We start from the raw sequence: 7,782 nt of genomic DNA, 5'->3' as shown, positions 1-7,782 counted from the left end.
AGGTTTCTTCGCGAATTAATTTTTTCACCAGGTGAAAAAATACGAGACCGCATTTCTCTAAACGATTTCTTACAGATGCCAAGATAATGACCCTTTTCGGAGAAATATTATGACAGGTAACGGATTATGTACGACAGTACTGCAGGAGGACGGTCATAGAGAAAGGCAAATCCATCAACCATTTCTAAGGGCAGACTTGAACCGAACTGCTTCCTAGTCATCACGGAATGTTACGGTCGGAAAGTAATGGAACGTTGTACCTGTCATTATACTCCTTGCTTACGCCTATTAAATTACTTGCTCGTAGTTCATTCCGACAAAGCAAACTGTCAAAATAGGCTGTTTTTTTTAAGATTGATTATTTGTGAGTGTTCTTGATGATCAACATGTGGTCATTTCCGATCTGATCTAACTAAATTTGGCCTTTTATGAACGAAGTACACGCAGATAACGATCGGAAACGACAAAACTACTTCATTATTGTCCATGTTCACGCCAAGTTTTAAAACTAATCAAAAATTCAGCTAATTCGATGTACCAAATGTTTTGATAGCGCACATTGCAAAGAGACAACTGTCATACAATGTGGTAACATTTCCAATTGAGAAAGGAATTAGATTGCATGCCGATAAAAGATTTCTATTTACATTTTTCCAACGGGCCACAGTTCGATATGGAGTGGAAGGCACCCGGACTACCAATGGAGTTGGAAATGATCGTGACCCGAACGCAAACCTATCTTTGACCATTTATAGTTTCGGCCTCTCTGTACCAGTGAAAGCCGACCACTTGGTATCTGTGGTTCCGAACGCTTCGTTTATCTGGCTCACGAGCTTTTAAAGGAAAAGGATTTTACAGAAAGCTATTTCATTTTATTAAATGAATAAATGTTAAATTTAAATTTTATCGAGGTTTATCACTCTTTTCATATATTTCGGCAACAACGTTATAACGTTATATCTACAGATTGATCGGTATAGATATAAACGGATAGTTACTTTTAATGTACACACAAAGCCAAAAACCGGACATTTATAATTATTTGTTTATTTCTCATAATAACTAGGTATAAAGTTTGATAGTTGACTTAAAACGTAAATACAACATAAATAACTTGTAGTTTACCGTTATGGAGTGTTACAAATTCTTTTACATTCTTTAGATTAAAACCAAAGAAAATTAGATCAATTTCCTTTCCAGAGCTAACTTATCGAGCAAGTTAAATGATCTTTTAAATTATTTTCTTTGATGAAACAATCTTGTACACAAGACCGTGCATAACATTGACGACAGCCATTTATAAATTCGACAAATTTCCCATGATCCGCCGTAATGCGTGGTACGATGGTGACAACGAGAGTATAGACTTTTTTTTAACACGCCAGCTGGATAATTTGCTCTTTTTCCTTTTACGTTATGGACAGAAGAGAGATATTTTGAGGCCGAAAAGAAGTGACTATCGATTTACAGACAGGAACTCTAAAATATCGATACGAGGATAGTAGGGTTTGCACTCAGACCGAGTTCGATTCTTATTTTTGCACCCTCGGACCAAACTTTTCAGAACTTATGAACGAGGACCAAGGACCGAGGATACAATGAAGGGGTTTGTATTCCCCAGGCACTGCATCCTTCTGGCTTATCCTATCTTCCTTGTTCCCTAGTTCAGTGCAATGGACTCAATCCATCTTCTCATAAGTATTATGTCATTGACTGTTGCTGCTTCATTTTCATTTCGTAAGTTTTTTCACTATACTAGGTTATGTCTCCATTGAGTGGTTGTTCACACTCGAAGATAATATTGCTGATTCCTTCTCCTCATTGCATGATCTTCAAATTGGATCATCGGTGAAGGTGCCCATGTTGTGTACATGTTTTCTCAGATGTCAGTGACAAGTTAATAATCATTCCTCTGAATCAAGCCCGGCAGTGAGTGTGCCAGTCTTGGTGAGTGTTGTGCATCTGTCATTGGTTGTCTGAAATTGTATTTTTTGATACATTTATAAATATTTTCGTTTTTATGTTATTATATTTTGAAAATTTAATGTATTTTCCTTATCTAATATCTCCTTCCATATATCTTTTATTATACATAACATATGTAAACAAATTGAGAAATATATATATTTTAGGACTTGGGTATTTTAATATATGAGCAACCATATATCGTTTGATATGTAAATCGATATATTTAAATATGTCGCCCATCTCTACATCTCACACTCTCCACTTATTTGACATTTGCTTAAAATAATGCATCTTTCCTATGTCAAGAAAATAATACCAAAATTCATCAGGACCAGACAAATAAAACCATTTTTGCTAAATCACCCATCTTTCACAAATTCCTTGTACAATTTATGCAGTTCCTTACTTTCCGTGGAAATTATGGATTTTTTTTTATTACTCTATTAAACAAACTCAGTGACTTTTTTCACTCAGTGATACCTTGCCTCTTGGTATTGTCTGAATAAATAAAAAACACAAAATATAGTAAAGAATAGCTAATTAAATTTACTGAATGCAGTAAGGGCATCAACCACTGCTTTTTGGACAAGACTAAGGTAAAAACTGATTTCTCTATAATTTTGTCTCATGTAAATAGTGATTATTTAATTGAACACGTAAGCATAAACAACCAGAAATTAATCCAGAAAATAATTTCAACTCCATTACAGAGAATTTTATAGCACACAGCTAATATTATTTATTTTGGATAAATTATTATCTCTCATAAAAATAACTAACAAAAGGGTGGGCAGACCTATAATTTTGTCTGGCTGCGTATTATCATTTACGCCTCATTATACGCTTGAGATAATTTAGAGCCTCGCCGTTCTATTTTTGTAACGTTACCAGATCGAAAAATAATATCCGAAACGAATTGATGAGCTTGTCCGTTATTTGTGAAACAAATTATGTACTACTTTGATAAAGGTTACTGACATTTCGGTTTTTTTTCCCATAAACTATGTAGTAATAAACAATTTCGATGTATTACAAGGTTCAGGCTGTCGATGTTTTACGTGAAATTACTAGAAAACATTACTTTTGGCATTTGACGGCGGAATTGGATTGCTGCTGGCAATCATCAAATATTTTTGAGCGAATTCTTAAAATCAGGAGCCTTAGTTTACATTGAACTGTACTTAAATCCGCGATTTCGGACAGAATTGACTTGAACTTTTAAATAGACGAACACACAATTAACCCTCGCTGGTTCTTTTCTTACTGCCGAAAATACATTTTTACGTTATTTCACGTTTCTGAGGTTGTTTTTTTTTTTTTTGTTATTTTCCTATAGTCAGGTTTTACAACGTGTTTCAGTGAAAGTGGTAGGAAACATCTTAACCACGACTTTTCTAGTTTGTGGTCACTTTGCTTTTATGAAAAATTCTATACAAGGAGGGAAAAATAAAACAAACTGACTTTCTTCCACCAACGAGAAACATTATTTAACCAACATTTTATAAACTATAAAACAATATCAGATTATTGAAACTTTTTAAAGCAGCCATAAATGGAAAAACACATTTTCAATGTGGCCTAGTGGTTTAATGTTACTTCTTTTTCATTTTAACATGACACGTTATTAAGAGGGGTAAGAAATTTATTAAAGGGAGAGAAAGAGAGAGTGATTAAAAGGGTGAAGAAAGTGAGCAAATGAAATTGGAAGATAGCGAGAGAAAGAGAGAGGATGACAATCAAATATTGAGGAAGAGAGACATGAAGCGAGATATATGAAGAGATGAAGGTCGGGAAAATGAAATCAAGTAAAAGATTGGGAGAGAGAGAGAGAGAGAGATTAGTATCAAAATTGAGAATCAAAAGCAGAATTGTGAAGGAGAGAGGGAGAAAGAAAGAGGGGTGCGACTAATAATATGAGAGAGGTGGGATTTTTAGAGAAAGAGAGAGAGAGAGAGTACAACAAACAAAGATGGGGAAGGAGATACATGAAATGGTGGATGGATGCAGGACGGGAAATTGAAAGCAAGTAAAAGATGTTAAAAAGAGAGAGAGAGATATTAGTATCAAAATTCAGAATCAAAAGCAGAATTGTGAAGGAGAGAGGGAGAAAGAAAGAGGGGTGCGACTAATAATATGAGAGAGGTGGGATTTTTAGAGAAAGAGAGAGAGAGAGAGTACAACAAACAAAGATGGCGAAGGAGATACATGAAATGGTGGATGGATGCAGGACGGGAAATTGAAAGCAAGTAAAAGATGTTAAAAAGAGAGAGAGAGAGAGAAAGAGAGAGAGAGAGAGAGAGAGAGAGAGATTAGTATCAAAATTGAGAATCAAAAGCAGAATTGTGAAGGAGAGAGAGAGAGGGATTGGTAGAGGAAGAGAGAGTGAGTGAGATTAATAGCAAAAATTGAAAAGGAGAGATATGAAGTGAGATAAATGAAGAATGACTATATGAAAAAAGTGAAATGTTCGTAGAGAGAGAGAGAGGAAGAGAAAGAAAGAAAGGTGGTGATGGGGAAAGTGAACGAAAGGAAGAGTGAGAGGATTGATAGAGGAAGAAAAAATGAGAGATCGAAAGTGATAATGAGAAACTGATAGAGATAGAAAATGAGAAAGTGAGAATACATTATTATTTTTTAAAACTTATACATCGAAATCACATTCCATTTACAAAATAGTAAAGAAGTACGTATGATGTACGTATCAAATATCCGTTTGGCTGAAACATACTAAAATCTCATTAAATTTTAATGGTAGCATCAAGTGCGTCTTGCAGTTTGTAAATAAAAAAATAAATAAAATAAAATACTATAACTTAGAATTTAAGGATTGCGCCTAAAATGGAATAGCAAAAGTCTACTATTGCCAGGTAAGGGAATACAAGACCTAAAAGGTTATTTTCAACTTTTTTCGTCATTGAAGGTACTCCAAAATTATCTAGTTACAAATTAGAAAATGTGAAATTATGCTCAATTTCCCTGTAATACGTTAGAGCTGGGCACTATTTAAACATTCGATTCGGTAATTCTTAGCTTGTTTTATGATGACTTGTTGTAAAATGTTTAATCCAGAGGGTAAAACGTTTGGAAAGAAAATATGAATTAAGTCAACCATTTTGGCATTAAGTACCTTAATAAGAGAGAGAGAGAGAGAGAGAGAGAGAGAGAGAGAGAGAGAGAGAGAAAGAGATGGTGATCGGGAAACTGAAATGCAGCGAGGGTGAGAGAAAAAGTGACAGAGTGAGTGAAATACAATAGAACGAGGGAGGGAGGAAGGTAGATCGGGAAAGTGAAAATGAAAGAGGTGAGACAAGCAAAGATTGATACGGACACATGATAAATAGATCGATGGAGGTAGAGAAAATGAAAGATTGGTGAAAAGGGAGAACGACCATCAATACTTATAGTTATTAGTTAAGAATAAGTTAGTTATATAGTTAAATAGTTAAGAAAACTTAAAAAGTGTTTAATCCAGAGGGTAAAAATATTTGCTATGAAAATATGAAATTAAGATCACTATTTTGGCATAAAGTCTCTTAATAACTATCCTTGTCCAATTCGTTAGTAATTAGACGGAAATTGGATTCCGACGTGGCCTTTAGCCTTGGCCAATCACGTCCGATCGGACGAATTTTTTCATTGACCGACTAAAGAATCATCGACAAAAAGCAATTTAGCAAATTTGACCTTTTCTTCAACTTTTGACATACATGGCGCGGTGGTCTCTGCGCAAAATTTATTTAAGCTTTGTCAGTAAAAACATCCTAATTAACCTTCAATTATGTAATTACACGGCACCCGGCGTTTCACTTCGAAATCGCTTAGACGGCAATTCGACATCCTTTTCATGTCGGAAAACAAACCGTGTCCTCTTGAACTGTCGACAATTCGTTATTTCTATGATAAGCGGGTGATTCCTTCGTCGCATTGTTGTAAAGGCTCTCGCACGGGAAAATCGAAGGAGAGGAAACTTATGAGAAGAATTCCTTTTATGCAAATATCCCCTGATTGTAAGCTAATTGGTCATGACTATAATGAGAAGCATAAACACACACGATCCACGTATTAACGTAAATTATAAAATTAAGCGAATGCAAGCATAAACTAACCATGAGAAAAGAGATTGTAAGAAAGTGGAAAAGTACAATTATCCACAACCCTTTCTATAAACTGATCCAACGATGTTCTCTGTTAAAATTTCAAGTCTATATATATTGGGTTGTCCGGAAAATAATGCAGGATTTTGGTATTAAACAAAAAAAAAGAAACTAGTTACTTTAAAGCAATGTTCTTTAATCAAAATAATTTCCNTTTTTTTTTTATTTTTTTTTTAAAGATCTGTTTTCAGTGGGCTACATTCGTCGAGTGTGGCCCTTTAAGTATAATTGAGCTATTAAGCCATAGTACTCGCTTGTTAGTTGTTAATTGCCTGCTTTGTGTGCTAATTTGTTCAGCTATTGAATAAGTACACTTTTGAATTTGTTTAAAGCTGTTACCTGTCCAATCTAGAATTATTTTTTCAACGTTCAGTTGGAATCCTTTTTCGGTCAAATTTCGGAAAGTGAAAACGTGTCATGCCCGCTTAACCACGGATCAGAATCTTCTAAAATGTTTAGTTTATTGTTAAATTTATTTATAGTTTTGTCGAGTTTGTTTTATGTTCGGCAGCTTGTGAGTTTTTATTGTTTGGTATGATTTATTTATTTTATCTTTTATTTCTATTACTGTTTATGTAAGATTCTGATTGATTTTATGTTGTGTTTGAGTCCTTTTTTATAATAGAAATGTTTCGCCATTGTTGTTGCTGTTGACTTGAAACAGTAGTGTTGGTGTTTGGTGAGTTTTCTCGTTATTCTAATTTCTTCTAATTCTTATACCATCAAGAAAAATGAATGAAATTTATTCTCGAAAGGATAGTGCAATGGCTGAGTGATCATGGCATCCAACAGTCATTTGCCTCGGTAGTGGTACTGGGTTCGAATCCCGGCATAGCCCATGACTTTTTAATTGATAATCTCACGATCTCCAAATAATCATTGATAATAGTATAAAAAAGATGTTGTAAAATGGTTCCATTCCACCGAACGAATAAAGCTTCATTACAGGAATTATTTTTTACTTATACATAACACTTTATATTACATTTTATTAATTATAATTTGTATTTGATCTAAGTTGCTTGTATATAGTAAAAACCCAACAAATCTGCAAGATCAATGGAACTGAGACAACAAAAAACATATATTTTCGATGTTATGTTTACCTATATTTTCCAGTTTTAATGGGCTATCTTTTAAATCTTTTTTGGTAGTGTTGATTTCCTTTTTTGTTTGTGAGATTTCTCCGAGATGATAAACCGGTAATTTGGTCGTCACCGATCATTTTTGTTTTGCCTACGCGTTTGGGCATTTCGCTACTTTTAGGGTTGAGTATGAGTCCTTCCATTTTCAGTGTTTCGTTAATTATTTGAATTGTTGTGTTTTAAGTAGTAAAGTGGAATATTGGAAGTGCACAATAATCGTTTATTTTTAAGGATAAGACTAATAAGTCTTATTAAAATGTATCTTTCGTTATGTTCACTGTACTGATTTCTGATCTTAACCACACTTTTTAGAGGATTATGCGCGACATAACTTTTGGCTTTCACGTTAAATAGTGTACACTTGAAAGTACTGTATATCAATATACGCATCTCTGTTTTTTATGGAACATACACCCGAACCCAACACTAACACTACGATAGCCAGACCATCGTCCTGTAGGACAGGTGGTAGTGGAGAAGATTTGAAGGTTAGAATAGTTTAAAACAGTGAAATT

Source organism: Cimex lectularius, unplaced genomic scaffold (genome assembly GCF_000648675.2).
Source record: "Cimex lectularius strain Harlan isolate CLEC.00 unplaced genomic scaffold, Clec_2.1 scaffold139, whole genome shotgun sequence".
Taxonomy (NCBI): Eukaryota; Metazoa; Arthropoda; class Insecta; order Hemiptera; family Cimicidae; genus Cimex; species Cimex lectularius.
This window is presented reverse-complemented; position numbering follows the sequence as displayed.